This window comes from Spinacia oleracea, chromosome 2, assembly GCF_020520425.1.
Source record: "Spinacia oleracea cultivar Varoflay chromosome 2, BTI_SOV_V1, whole genome shotgun sequence".
In the NCBI taxonomy this organism is placed as follows: Eukaryota; Viridiplantae; Streptophyta; class Magnoliopsida; order Caryophyllales; family Amaranthaceae; genus Spinacia; species Spinacia oleracea.
Window position 1 is genome coordinate 29,672,334 of NC_079488.1, and position 16,444 is coordinate 29,688,777.

The following is a 16,444-nucleotide window of genomic DNA, read 5'->3' on the forward strand; positions in this document are numbered from 1 at the left end:
ATGAAAATCAAATTAATTCTAAATTATTCCAATTTACAACAAATTAATCATAATTACAAATTAGATTGCATAATTAACAAGGCTAGGCATTCAAACTTGTTAAACATATACAGTAGGTCAATCAAAAATTCAAGATTTATCAACAAGAATCGCAAATATTTAATTTAACATCTTAAATTTACGAAATTTTGCATTCGAAAAACTAAAACCTCCAAAAAATCATAGTTAGGCTTCGAATTTGAGAATTCTAGGTTCGGCCGAAAAATACTGATTTTGTCAAAATTTTAGAATGTCTTTTACATACGGAATTGACACAAAAATCACTCGATTTGGATGAGTAACGAAGAAACTGCCGAAAAACTGCGTACGTATAATTAAATAAACGCAATTTGCAATTAATTAACAATTATGAAAATTAATCACCCCTTTTAATTCTTGCAAATTTGTAATATTTAACCATGTTCATGCAATTTAGATTATGAAAATAATAAGAGGCTCGTGATACCACTGTTAGGTTATGATACATATGACAATTCATAAATCATGCGGAAAAAACCATAAAGCCAGGAAAGCATATTATTTACACATAATCATTTAGCATAGTTTAGATGCATACTCTTTGTTGCGTGCCTTCCCTAGCTGCGCCCGAACCGAACAAGAACAATCCTTTAGGACTCCAAGTGTTGTCCCTCCGTAGATAGTCCACAGCACGTCCGGATCTGCCTTAAGCTTGACCAACTAGGATCGCCCTTAAGGTACTTAGAATTTTCGGCACTTATAGGCAATTGTGTGACTGAATTTTTGCTCTCAAAAATCACTTTGAATACTTGAATACTCGATGTAAATATGTGACCCTAGGCATCTATTAATTATGTTATGGAAAAGGATTTGGAATCCTATTAGGATACTAATTTATTTAATTATAATCCTACTAGGACTCTAATTAAATAAACTAAATCTTTTAGGATTAGATTTAATCATATGACAAATCCCGGTAGCCTTAGGATTCGAGTAACACACTTCGAGTGATACGCTAGCACCGCACGCAGGCCTTGCGGCCCACGCACAGCGCCAGCCCACTCGTCGCAGCCCCGCGCGCGCGCCAAGGCCATTGCTGGGCCTGGCCTTGCGCTGGACCGGGCGTGGCTTGGCAGCGTGTTTTTGGGCGCTTGGGCTTGCTGAGCGTAGGCCTGGCTTCGTGCTGGGCCTTCGTCTAGCAAGTCTCGTCCGATGCTAATTCGTACGACGCGCTTCCGATTAAATTCCTGATTCCTGAATTTATTTCCGATACGAACAATATTTAATATTTCCGATTCCGGAATTAAATTCCGTTTCGAACAAATATTTAATATTTCCGTTTCCGGAATTATTTTCCGATTCCGATAATATTTCCGATTCTGACAATATTTCCGTTTCCGGCAATATTTCCGATTCCGGCAATATTTCCATTTCCGATAATATTTTCCGATACGTACCATGTTTCCGTTTGCGGCAACATCTACGACTTGGATAATATTTATATTTCCGATACGATCCATATTTCCGTTTCCGGCAATATCATCGTTTCCGGAGTATTCATTTCTTGCCTGTGACGATCTCAGCTCCCACTGAAACCAAGATCCGTCGATTCCGAATATCCATAGATGGAGTATTTAATACCATTAAATACTTGATCCGTTTACGTACTATTTGTGTGACCCTACGGGTTCAGTCAAGAGTAAGCTGTGGATTAATATCATTAATTCCACTTGAACTGAAGCGGCCTCTAGCTAGGCATTCAGCTCACTTGATCTCACTGAATTATTAACTTGTTAATTAATACTGAACCGCATTTATTAGACTTAACATTGAATGCATACTTGGACCAAGGGCATTATTTCCTTCACAAAAAATATATATGAGAGTGATTAGCACTACATTAGAAAATATCATGCCTTGATATTTATCAGAAGGAAACAATTTTTAAATAGATTTTTGTGAAAATGTAAAAGAAATGGAATCAAAACTAATTACCTTGATCTCCAGTGTATTCATTCAATCCCTTGTGGGAAGAGCAAGTTCATGATGTTGAGCCGCTTGGTCATCTCCATAGCTGGCAGGCCTGGAACAGAGGCAATCCCTCTGGCCATTGACAAGTGACATGTCATAAATTGGAACTGAATAGAACATGACTCGAAACAAACTGCGAGGCTACTTGCAGATTGAACCTACAACTATGATTGCAGAGAACAATATCAGATGAAATAAGGAAATGCGAGAATGAGGTTGCTTTTTGTCTGGGGAGTTTAAGAATCAAACCATGTTATGATATCTGGAGCATATAGATGATTTTTCAAATCAGTTAAAAGGCTTGAGGACAGACCAAAAATTTCCCCAACGCTGTACGTACCGCGTCGAGCTCATGTCGTCGAGAATTAGCGTGTTTTGTTGTAGTGAACACATGAAATCCTCAGATAAAACCCTAAAGATGGAAAAAAATAAATCTGAAAGAAGCTAGTAATAATAATTGAATAAATCGGTACACATACTGAAAAACTGAAACAAAAATATTCTTCTCATATCTGCAAATTCAGTAACATCGTACAGAGAATATTAAACAATTGTTAAGCCCAGGCAGCTTAATGAACTCAATTACTGTAGAATATGACCGTAATTTCGCTATTGGGAATCATGTGGTGCTAAGGGCCATAAAATTTAAGCCAAATATGGTCAAACTATGAAATTCATTTCATTAAACCAATAAATGAACCCATATTCATTGACAAAATACAAGGAGACAGAAAAATTGCCTTCCACTAAAGCTTCACTTCAATCTCACTTGAGTCTCAAGACAACAAATTGCTGTAAATAATGCCCATATGTTACTGTTTTTGGACACCCAAAGAAGATTCAATTCAAGCTTAACAGACCATAAAGCATCATCCAATCAAATTAAAAGAAGACAATTTGAACATCCCAAATATCTGATTTAACATAAATATAAAAACCAAATTTGCTGAAAACTAGTTCATATCATTTAATGGAATGAATTAAGAACAACAAAAGCAAATCCCAGATATAGATCAAAAAGAATATAAATGTTCCTCCTAACACAAATATATAACCAAAATTGTAATATCTAAAAATAAAGAACACTTAGGCAGTGATCGAGAAGCACAACCCCACCGTTCTCCGGCCTTGATCTTCTCTTCAGCAATTTTAGAAATAAAATTACCCTAAATAACAACAAGATGAGAATTAGGCAGAACATCCTTACCAAGAACCTTAAAAAAAACCGAACTGAGTGACATCAATGACTGAAGCCTTCTCTTGTTTGTTGGCCTTCTCCTTGATATCATCAGGAACCATTGACCAGATAAACTATATATACACAAATCTGAATTAAACTCGAATATTTCATAATAAATTTCATTACCTCAACCAAACACGGTTAACGATTTCCTAAGCTACCTTCCAAATCTTCAATCTAGTAACAAAAATAGTTATAAAAAAACCAATAAATTACCCAAATAAAAAACGAAACCAATCTTGCCAAATAATGAATTAAAATCCCTAGAATTGAACAATAGATCTACGAAGAGGAAGGATTAAAAACGAAGATATAAAACATAATTTGATATCGCAAATTAACAGCGGAATACACAAAATTACAAGTTACATCAGCAAGATAAGCTTCAAACGTAGGGAAAACGCGAATAGGAACCAAAGAGCCCTCGATCTGTGGTTGAAATTAGTTGATGGATCTGTGATTTTTCGAGAATACAAATTGATGAGAGAGAAGTTGATTAGTGGGAGGCTAGGGTTCAGTTAACACGGGGTGGGAGTGGGTGTTTTTCCCCCAAAATTTTTGAAGCGGAGTACTATTAGTCTACCACGTGCCTAGCATGTGCCAAGTACTCGACGCCTTTCTGTGTCCACTTTTAGAGAAGACGACAAACCGCGTCGATAAAATACGCGGACCCAAATTTTCACCAACGCTGTACCTTCGGCGTCGAGCAGATATCGTCGAGAATTAGCGGGATTTGTAGTAGTGAGGTTTCATCATAATCCACACCGTGGACTTGCCTGTAACCTTTTGCAACCAATCTAGCTTTGAAAACTTCAAGTTTCCCATCCTTGCCCTTTTTCAGTTTGAAAACCCATTTGCTTCCAATGGCTTGGTAGCCATCTGGCAAATCGACCAAATCCCATACTTGGTTTTCAGACATGGAGTCTAATTCAAATAGCATGGCTTCTTGCCATTGCTTGGAGCTAGGGCTCGTCATAGCTTGTTTGTAAGTCGCAGGTTCATCACTTTCAAGTAATAGAACGTCATAGCTCTCGTTCGTTAAAATACCTAAGTACCTTTCCGGTTGAGATCTATATCTTTGCAATCTACGCGGGGTAACATTTCTAGATTGACCATGATTCTCACCAGATTCTTCTAAAGATCTCTGAGTTTCATCCTGAATGTCATCTTGAGCATTCTCTAGAGTTTGTTGTTCGACTCGAATTCCTTCGAGGTCTACTTTTCTCCCACTTGTCATTTTGGAAATGTGATTCTTCTCCAAAAAGACACCATCTCGAGCAACAAATACCTTGTTCTCAGATGTATTGTAGAAGTAATACCCCTTTGTTTCCTTTGGATAGCCCACAAGGATACATTTGTCAGATTTCGGATGAAGTTTGTCTGAAATTAATCGTTTGACGTATACTTCACATCCCCATATCTTAAGAAAATACACATTTGGAGGCTTTCCAAACCATAACTCATATGGAGTCCTTTCGATAGCTTTAGACGGAGCTCTATTTATAGTGAGTGCAGCTGTATTTAGTGCATGTCCCCAAAATTCTATTGGAAGTTCGGCCTGACCCATCATTGAACTGACCATGTCTAGCAAGGTTCTGTTCCTCCGTTCCGACACAACATTACATTGTGGTGTTATAGGAGGAGTCAATTCTGACAGAATTCCACATTCTTTCAGATGGTCATCAAATTCATAGCTCAGATATTCACCGCCTCTATCAGACCGCAGTGCCTTAATCTTCTTGCCTAATTGATTCTCCACTTCACTCTGAAATTCCTTGAATTTGTCAAAGGATTCAGACTTATGCTTCATTAGGTAGACATAACCATATCTACTGAAGTCATCAGTGAAAGTGATAAAGTAGCTGAAACCAGCTCTAGCATTTGTACTCATTGGTCCACATACATCTGTATGGATTAAACCCAATAGTTCAGTTTCTCTTTCTCCAACTTTAGAGAAAGGTTGCTTTGTCATTTTGCCAAGTAAACATGATTCGCATTTACCATAATCCTCTAAGTCAAATGGTTCTAGAATTCCTTCCTTTTGAAGTCTTTCTAAGCGTTTCAAGTTTATATGGCCTAATCGACAATGCCACAGATAGGTGAGATCTGAATCATCCTTTTTGGCCTTTTTGGTATTTATGTTATAAACTTGTTTGTCGTGATCTAATAAATAAATTCCATTGACTAATCTAGCAGATCCATAAAACATCTTTTTAAAATAAAACGAACAACTATTGTCTTTTATTAAAAAGGAAAATCCCTTAGCATCTAAGCAAGAAACTGAAATGATGTTTTTAGTAAGACTTGGAACATGGAAACATTCTTCCAGTTCAAAAACTAGCCCAGAGGGCAACGACAAATAATAAGTTCCTACAGCTAATGCAGCAATCCGTGCTCCATTTCCCACTCGTAGGTCGACTTCACCCTTGCTTAACTTTCTACTTCTTCTTAGTCCCTGTGGATTGGAACATAAGTGTGAGCCACAACCTGTATCTAATACCCAAGAAGTTGAATTAGCAAGTATACAGTCTATAACGAAAATACCTGAAGATGGAACGACTGTTCCGTTCTTCTGATCTTCCTTTAGCTTCAAGCAATCTCTCTTCCAATGCCCCTTCTTCTTGCAGTAGAAGCATTCAGATTCAGAAGTGGGTTGACTGACCTTCCTCTTTTCAGACTTGGCGCCAGTTTGCTTAGTTGGGCTGGCCTTGTTGCCACCTTTCTTAGCATTCCTCTTCTTTCCAGATTTCTTGAACTTGCCCCCACGCACCATAAGCACATCTTGCTTATCACTTTTGAGCGTCTTTTCAGCGGTCTTTAGCATACCGTGAAGCTCAGTGAGCGTTTTGTCCAGACTATTCATACTGTAGTTCAGTTTGAACTGATCATACCCGTTATGAAGAGAATGGAGGATGGTGTCTACAGCCATTTCCTGAGAGAATTGCTGATCCAGCCGACTCATATTCTCAAAGAGTCCAATAATTTTGAGAACATGTGGACTTACGGGCTCGCCTTTCTTAAGCTTGGTCTCAAGAATTTGCCTATGAGTCTCGAATCTTTCGACTCGAGCCAGATCTTGGAACATGTTCTTTAACTCACTGATGATCGTGAAAGCATCTGAGTTGATGAACATTTTCTGCAGATCTGCACTCATGGTGGCGAGCATTAGACATTTCACATCCTTGTTGGCATCAATCCAACGATTGAGGGCTGCCTGAGTGACCCCGTCGCCTGCGGCTTCGGGCATCACCTCTTCCAGGACATACTCCTTTTCTTCCTGCATAAGAACTATTTGCAAGTGCCTTTGCCAGTCAAGGAAGTTTTTCCTGCTCAACTTCTCCTTTTCGAGAATTGATCGAATGTTGAATGAATTGTTGTTTGCCATTGTTAAAACTACAATTGAAAAGAATAAACAAATAAATAACCATTCACAGTTTCTCTTAATAAACTTAAATTCTAGCATACATGCATAATTCAATGTTCATTAAGAATTTTATTCAAGTTATGTGTTCCGGCAGGTGTGAACAAAGTGATTCCAAGATCCTAAAATCCATTGAAGAATTAAGCACAGTTTGTCGACTCAATCCTAAAACATCTTAGGTAAGCAAAAACCTTTTCCTAATAGTCTAGAAACTATTCTTGGTTGATAGGCACGTCTAAGAACTTATTAGGTAAACCTATCGATTTTGCCACGACATAAAAGGACTCCTTACTTATATCGTTGAGTTTTACCAAAACTAACATGTACTCACAATTATTTGTGTACCTTGCCCCTTTAGGACCAATAAGCAACACCTCGCTGAGCGAAAACTATTACTAGATTGATGTAAAGGATATCCAAGCAAGTGTATATTTTGGCATGACACCTTTTAACTCAATTTTTAAGTTTGGAACTTAAGGCTCTTACTATGTTGGTTAGATTTTAAGTGAACTAAAATCCTTAATCATGCAACATAATCAAGCTTTGATCTCATGCATTTTAAGACATATTTAAAAGCAATAAATAACTTAAAACATGCATAAGATAAATGTGATCTAGTATGGCCCGACTTCATCTTGAAGCTTCAACTTCAAAGTCCGTCTTGAAAATCTCCGTGGGAGGCACCATTTTCTTCAAATAGGATAAGTTATAATTAAACCTAATTACAACTATTTGATGGTACGCAGACCATATTTGAATTGAAAAACAATTTTGGTACTTTAGACTAATTACATTCAAATTAATGGTACGCAGACCATATTTTCTATCCTATTTGGGCCATACTAGTCACTTCATAACATGCAAAACAGTACATATACAATATATACCATTCACCCATTCATTAACATGAATGGCCCACATAGCTGGTTAGTAAAACACATTATGCATCACATAAACATTTGCAGTAATTAATCAAGGGCACCAATAATCTACAAATTATCCAGTCCTTATTAATTCTAATCAAGTTGTTTTAACCTTAAGGATTTGTAGACCTAATCAAGAGTTTATGACTAAAAAGGGATCCCACTTAAACCAATAAATTCATATGCTTTACTAATTTTAAACATAAAAATGTATTTCTAGTCTAACCGGAAACATACAAATTTAATTAAAATTTAAAGCTCATATTTATAATTGAATCCAAAAATTCAATTTAATTTCAGTCGTATTTAAATTAATTCATGATTTTAATTTTAGTAAAATAATTAGAATAAATTTTTTTTATTATAATTACAATATTCAAAATTAAAATCCAAGAAAATAATTTAAATTATAAATTTTAAAATTAATTAAAATTACGTAAACTGAAAATTTCAAATTAAAATCTCGAAACGATCTAATCGCTACGCAACAACCCCACGCAACGCACGCCCATGGGCCACACGCACACAGCCATCGCTGGCCATGTGCGCGCAGCCCATGCGCTGCGTCGCATCGCTGCTGCTCCCCATCGCAAGGCGCGCGCCAGCGCTCGTCGCAACAAGCACGCTGCTGACCATCGCTGGGCGCAGAGCTCGTCGCACGTCGCAACAAGCACGCTGCTCGCCATCGCTGGGCGCATCGCTCGTCGCACGTCACAACAAGCACGCTGCACGCCATCTCTGGGCGCAGCGCTTGTCGCACGCACATTTGCGCTCGCTGCGCGCGAAGCTCCGCACGCTTGCGCGAGACAGTGCGCGCTGTGGCGCAGCTCGCTTGCTGCCCACACGCGACTGCTCGTGCCTTGCTCTCGCCCTTGCCCATGCGCCCATTGCACACAGCTCACGACACAAGGCGGGGCTGCTGCCTTGTGCTCGTGCACCATGCCCTTGCTCGCTGCATTCGTTCCGCATGGGCGACGAGCTCCCTTGCTCGTCGTCGCATGCCCGCACTATACAACACCCCTTAAGGGTAACACGTAGCGTCCATTGCTTTGTGCATGCAAGTTATATGAGCGAATCGCATAAAAATTAAAATTTTATATTCAAAATTAATGAAAAATTAATAAATAATATTAATTTCATAATTTGAGGGCGAAAAATCGAAAATTTATTAATTTATTGATTTCCGATTATCATGGATTCAAGTCTAGGTCATAAAAATTTAAAATTTAACATAAATTTACAATTTTTATGGTGGTTTTTAATCATAGGTATCTAATTAAATTATAACTAATTATGAAAATCAAATTAATTCTAACTTATTCCAATTTTTAACAAATTAATCATAATTACAAATTAGATTGCATAATTAACAAGGCTAGGCATTCAAACTTGTTAAACATATGCAGTAGGTCAATCAAAAATTCAAGATTTATCAACAAGAATCGCAAATATTTAATTTAACATCTTAAATTTACGAAGTTTTGCATTCGAAAAACTAAAACCTCCAAAAAGTCATAGTTAGGCTTCGAATTTGAGAATTCTGGGAAAATTTTAGAATGCCTTTTACATGCGGAATTGACACAAAAATCACTCGATTTGGATGAGTAACGAAGAAACTGCCGAAAAACTGCGTACGTATAATTAAATAAACGCAATTTGCAATTAATTAACAATTACGAAAATTAATCACCCTTTTTAATTCTTGCAAATTTGTAATATTTAACCATGTTCATGCAATTTAGATTATGAAAATAATAAGAGGCTCGTGATACCACTGTTAGGTTATGATACATATGACAATTCATAAATCATGCGGAAAAACCATAAAGCCAGGAAAGCATATTATTTACACATAATCATGTAGCATAGAATAGATGCATACATGTTGTAGCGTGCCTTCCCTAGCTGCGCCCGAACCGAACAAGAACAAGTCTTTAGGACTCCAAATGTCGTCCCTCCGTAGATAGTCCACAGTACGTCCGGATCCGCCTCAAGTTAGACCAACTAGAATCGCCCTTAAGGTGCTTAGGATTTTCGGCTCTTATTGCAAGTGTATGGCTGATTTATATTTCAAAAACTTACCCTTTGAATACTTCAATCGTACCGTAAATTGTGACCCTAGGCACTTATTTATAGGAGTATGGAAAAGGAATTGTAATCCTACTAGGATGTGGATTTGCTAATTAGAACTTTATTAGGACTCTAAATAACAAAGAAAATATAATAGGATTAGGATTTTAATCTTTGCACAAATCCTAATAGGATTAGGATTTCCCGCACACACATCGTACAAGCCGTGCACCCGCGCAGGCCTTGCGGCCCACGACAGGCGCACAGCTCATGTCGCTGTGCTGCGCGCGCGCGCGCCCTTGGCTGGGCCTGGTCGAGGCATGCGTTGCTGCGTGCGGATCGCTGGGCGATGGTCTGGCTTCGTGCTGGGCCTTCGTCTAGCGGGCCTCGTCCGATGCTAATTCGTACGATACGCTTCCGATTAAATTCCCGATTCCGGAATTCGTTTCCGATACGAACAATATTTAATATTTCCGATTCCGGAATTAATTTCCGTTTCGAACAAATATTTAATATTTCCGTTTCCGGAATTATTTTACGATTTCGATAATATTTCCGATTCTGACAATATTTCCGTTTCCGGCAATATTTCCGATTCCGGCAATATTTCCATTTCCGATAATATTTTCCGATACGTACCATGTTTCCGTTTCCGGAAACATCTACGACTTGGATAATATTTATATTTCCGATACGATCCATATTTCCGTTTCCGGCAATATCATCGTTTCCGGAGTATTCATTTCTTGCTTGTGACGATCTCAGCTCCCACTGAAACCAAGATCCATCGATTCCGAATATCCATTGATAGAGTATTTAATGCCATTAAATACTTGATCCGTTTACGTACTATTTGTGTGACCCTACGGGTTCAGTCAAGAGTAAGCTGTGGATTAATATCATTAATTCCACTTGAACTGAAGCGACCTCTAGCTAGGCATTCAGCTCACTTGATCTCACTGAATTATTAACTTGTTAATTAATACTGAACCGCATTTATTAGACTTAACATTGAATGCATACTTGGACCAAGGGCATTATTTCCTTCATTATGACCCTAGGCCCTTATTTATAGAGGTTTGGAAAGGGAATTGGAATCCTAGTAGGATACGATTTAATTATAGTTAGAATCCTACAAGGACTCTAATTAAATAATCCTAATAGGAATAGGAATTTAATAACACACCAAATCCTAATAGATTTAGGAATTGTGCATGGACACAAGCACACACACACACGAAGCCACGAGGGCGCCCGCACGCGTGTGCTCGGCCCACACAGCCCACACTGGGAAGTCTTGCCTTGGCGCGCTGGGCCTGCCTTGCGGTGGGCCTGGCGCTGCCTTGGGCTGGGCGTGCGTGCGTCCTTGCTTGCTGGGCGATGGCCTGGCTTCGTGCTGGGCCTTCGTCCGGAAGGCCTCGTCCGATGCTTATTCGTACGATACGCTTCCGATTAAATTCCCGGTTCCGGAATTCATTTCCGATACGAACATTATTTTATATTTCCGATTCCGGAATTAATTTCCGTTTCGAACAAATATTTAATATTTCCGTTTCCGAAATTATTTTCCGATTACGATAATATTTCCGATTCTGACAATATTTCCGTTTCCGGCAATATTTCCGATTCCGGCAATATTTCCATTTCCGATAATATTTTCCGATATGTACCATGTTTCCGTTTCCAGCAACATCTACGACTTGGATAATATTTATATTTCCGATACAATCCATATTTCCGTTTCCGGCAATATCATCGTTTCCGGAGTATTCATTTCTTGCTTGTGACGATCTCAGCTCCCACTGAAACCAAGATCCGTCGATTCCGAATATCCATAGATAGAGTATTTAATGCCATTAAATACTTGATCCGTTTACGTACTATTTGTGTGACCCTACGGGTTCAGTCAAGAGTAATCTGTGGATTAATATCATTAATTCCACTTGAACTGAAGCGGCCTCTAGCTAGGCATTCAGCTCACTTGATCTCACTGAATTATTAACTTGTTAATTAATACTGAACCGCATTTATTAGACTTAACATTGAATGCATACTTGGACCAAGGGCATTATTTCCTTCACATGAGATTGTGGCTTGATTATGTTGCATGATTAAGGATTTTAGTTCACTTAAAATCTAACCAACATAGTAAGAGCCTTAAGTTCCAAACTTAAAAATTGAGTTAAAAGGTGCCATGCCAAAATAAACACTTGCTTGGATATCCTTTACATCAATCTAGTAATAGTTTTCGCTCAGCCATGTGTTACTTATTGGTCCTAAAGGGGTAAGGTACACAAATAATTGTGAGTACATGTTAGTTTTGGTGAAACTCGACGATATAAGTAAGGAGTCCTTTTATGTCGTGGCAAAATCGATAGGTTTACCTAATAAGTTCTTAGACGTACCTATCAACCAAGAGTAGTTCCTAGACTATTAGCAAAAGGTTTTTGCTTACCTAAAATGTTTTAGGATTGAGTCAACATAATGTGCTTAATTCTTCAATGGTTTTAGGATCTTAGAATCATTTTATTCACACCTGCCGGAACAATAAAATCGAATAAAATGCTAATAACTTGTTTGAATTGAATGATTGCTTTAATTTTCAAGTTATTATTCATGGTAAATGTTTAGACTTTGCATGCTTCAATGTATGTTTTAATTATTGTTTATAATTAAATATCTTGCACTGCAGTAAATCCTTTAGAAAGGTAATAGTAAATTTCCTCGATTGGTAATGAATCCAAGAACGATTCATGGAAATGAGAGAAAACGAGCAATTTAAAATGTACGTTTCTTTTAGCGACTTTTATGGTTTTTTTCGATATCAAAGTCGAATGGGAAACCGATTGGTGCTTGTAGATTCAAAATACAATGTAGTTTTGAGATCATAAAGCATTGAGTTTAAACGTTCATCTTTACCAATGGTTAACAACCTAATATCTTTGTCCATATAATTCTCGAATGAGTCTAGTCCCTAGACATTCGAATAGATCGATGCTTAGAGAACTTTAGAAGCTTCTAGTAAGATCATCCAGTTGAAACAGAATTTTCAACATAAATTAAATGGTAAGAACTTTGTTGGATTGACATTGGACATGTCTAACCAAAGTATAAAAGTCAACACTAAAGAATTCAGTTCTTAAGGCTATACGAAAAGGTACAAGAAATAGGAAAACAAAGGAACAAATGAAAGGAATTTACAATTCCGTTTCTACCTATAAGTTTATGTTTAAAGAGAAGTGACCTAGCAATCAAAATTACTTGGTATCATATACCGCTTGAGGTTCTTACTTCGGTAATAACTCAAACAATGGAAGCTAGGCTACACTAATGACCTGCAAGTGGAAAATGAAGCATGGGAATTCTACATTAGTTGTAGGGTCATCTAGTTTGTTTTAAGTCCTTTCAAGGCTGGAACTTAATGGATATTTTGTTCCATAATCAGCATACCTAAATTTCTGTTTTCAAACACAGAAAGACTCACATTTAGAAGAACAAAAACAATGTTCGTTTGTTTATTTGAATGAAATGGTCATTTACGGGTTGAGTCAATATGCTTGATTTAAACAAACAACTCTTTAACAATAAAAAATTTACCAGGTTCAAATCAATCTCTTGATTTGAGTTCCACAAATCTTTGGCATTGTTACTTAGACCATATCAACAAGTTAACATTCAAAAGCTCTATTTTAATGGACTTTTGAAAGTTAGTTGATTTCTAGATCAATTCAAGACAAGCTAGTTGAAAGTAACAAAAGGATATGGACTATTGTTAGAACGCCTAGACAATAGAGTTCAAAGCTAAAGAAATATTTTATGAATTCATTATATCACCTGGATTTGAGTGAATATTGGATCATTTACTCAATGTGATATAAGTTTGAATCTGTTTGGCTAGTTCAAAGATTCAGAAGTATAAAATCCACTTGGGAAGAAATCATAAAGATCTAGGATAAATCATGTTGATGATTACTTGAGACCAAAAATGATCATCAATGATTGTGTGTTGTAATTTCACGATCCAGCTCCATAAGATATGGCATATCTAAGTTGGAATGATCGAAGTCAATTAGTACTTGATTCGGTCAATGATGATTCATAAAGACTTTTCCTATAATTTCTAAACAAAATGCTCAACTACCACCAAACTAAACCAAATTCGTCAAAGCTATTGAAAAGTAATTTCAGAATATCTTTTCATAATATATCTAAAGAGTTCCTAAACTCAGTGGGAGCTTAGTGTTTGTTATTCAACAAACTAAGGCCCAAGTATAGATATATGTTTCATTGTGATTTATTCAAATGAGACACAAGGGTATTGTTTCTACCACGAATTTTTGATAACATAATGTTTGTTTGATCGAAATAATGTCCTTTTGGAGATTCGTTTCCAAAATGACAAGTGGGAGAAAATAGACCTCGAAAGTCTTCGAGGCGAACAACAAACATAAACGGACATTCCGGAGGCTTTTCGAAGTGCTTCGGAAAATCCGAACTTATTCTTTAAGGACTTTAGAAGTGGCATAAAAGAATTGACATCTCTTAGAATACTTTACAAGTGCTTCAAGGAGAACAGAATATTCAAAGGACTTTCAAGTGTCTGTTGATATTCTATTGTTTGATGTTCTATACCCAAGTAAGCATAGAGTTCATGTCAATGAAACTATGAGATTCTTCTATTAGATAGTGAAGAAACCTACAACTTGCAGTCAAAGTATTGTCATTAATGAGTTTGTGACTTGCAAGAAAGCTATGACGAAATATAGATTCCCTAAAATGGTTAGAGTCCATATATAGACTCAAATGTTTTAGATGGTTAGAGGCCATAAAACATACTCAATGTTTTGATGACAAAATTGTTATTTTGTTGATTTGCAAGAATAGTTTCACACCTATTGTGTTCACACACAAAGCTAGATTAGTTGCTAAAGGTTACAAGCAAATTCATGGCATGGATTGTGTTGAAACCTCATGCATAATCGTAATGCTCAAGTCTATAAATCAAGCAATGATTGCATATTGGTAAATATGGAAATTGGATGACAAGACGTATTCCTCAATCAAATGTTGGAAGAAACTATGTACGTGACATGTTGTGAGGGGGTCGAAAAAGCACGAGGCTAATGTGTGACCTCGTCCCTCGTGGGTGTGACGATTCTTTTTATTCAATCAAGTGTAATTGGATTTCCTGTGAGTTTACACCCAATTGACTAGTAATATAGGAGTAGCCATTCATTTTTTAACGACAATGAGAAAAACTGACAAAACCCGGTTATCGTGACATAAAAGGAGTGAAATTATGTTTGACCACGACGGCCGTAGGTTCCCTTGTGATCCCTGGTGTGGGGATCTCTCAACATACACCCGCAAGGTAGAAACTGAGGGTTCAGGGGACTGTAACTACCGAGAGGAGTACTCGCTCGTCGATAACTCCAGAGGCAGGATATCCTTACTAGCTCAGCATAAATAATTGAAGGGACATGCGTCAACTATTAAACTAATCTGAGTTGATTTTAGCAATATGCAACATATAATACTAGATGGATCGCGGTTATCTGATTTAGATTGCATTAAGGGACCTAGCATGATAATCCAATTTCCCAAAAATATTATATTTATTAAGCGTGATAGAACAATCAGATTTAGTTAGTTTAACAGTTCATAAAAAGGGCGAGGAAAGCAATTAAATCATAGAAAAGGGACACATTACGACGCGCCCTTGAGAGGTGCGTCACGATTCTCAGAAAACTAACCACTTTGACTTTGCTATTTCTCCTTTTTATTTAACGAATCTCAAATTATGGGACAGGATACGTTCTGTTCGATTTATGGATCGATTGCGACAGAACGCGTGAACAATTTCGCAGCGTGAGGCTTAGGCTAGGGGTTGGAGTCAATACTCAGAATATGAATTGTGTGTTGTTGTTTTCACGTCGAACTTAAGGCCCTATTTATAGAAAAGAGTTAGTGGAAAGATAGAATTGTAGAACTCTAATCCACGAGGAATTAGGAAAAAACACGTACCAGGTATTTTCAGCGCCCAAGGCTGGGCGTCAAAGATTTCGGCGCCCAGCTCTGGGCGTTGAAAATAGGATCCATGCAATTTCAGCGCCCAGGGCTGGGCGTTGAAATTGATGTTTGGGCCGTTTCTTTGTCAGATTCGGAACCTTAGAATCCGGAGTGTATGAGACTTAATCGAGTCTTTTAGTGCGTATCAATTTTATGACGGGATGCGTCTGGGCCCGTTACGAACTCTAGGCTCGTTAGGATTTTAATTAATATCTGACTCTTATTTTCGAATCATATTAGGAATAGGATTCTCTCATAATTTCTATCTCAATTAGGATTTATGTTGGAGTGCAACACCTAATTCTGACAGGTTTCTATCTTTTATGACTTGCCACTTTTAACAACTACCCATTACGGCAGTTACTATTTTTAGCAGGTTTCCATAAATAGCAGGTTTCTATAAATAACAGGTTTTGAGTGAAATGAAAAGGGTGATCGAGATTCTTTATTTTATAGGAGATGCATTGTTAAGTGGAGATTTATGTTTTCATCATCGAACCTTCCCTTTCGGGAATGGGGACAAAAGTAGGTGTCTACAGTTAGCCCCCACTTTGACTGAGTCTTGGAGTAAGACGATGGTATAAGTATTAGACGGAGTGCGTCGCACAAGCCATGGTGACCTGTTTTTTGCGAGGGTCTCACGAGCCCCTGAGTGATAACATTTGATTTAAG

General features: G+C 37.5%; 1 long non-coding RNA gene across 1 annotated transcript; it reads right to left on the reverse strand.

Annotated features, from left to right (window-relative positions):
* Nucleotides 1–2,646: 2,646 nt before the first annotated feature.
* On the reverse strand, nt 2,647–3,972 carry LOC130459095 (uncharacterized). The gene is made up of 3 exons (XR_008926996.1): nt 3,659–3,972; nt 3,416–3,466; nt 2,647–3,327 (listed from the first exon to the last, which is right to left on the reverse strand). It is a non-coding gene; the product is annotated as an uncharacterized lncRNA (long non-coding RNA).
* Nucleotides 3,973–16,444: the final 12,472 nt, after the last annotated feature.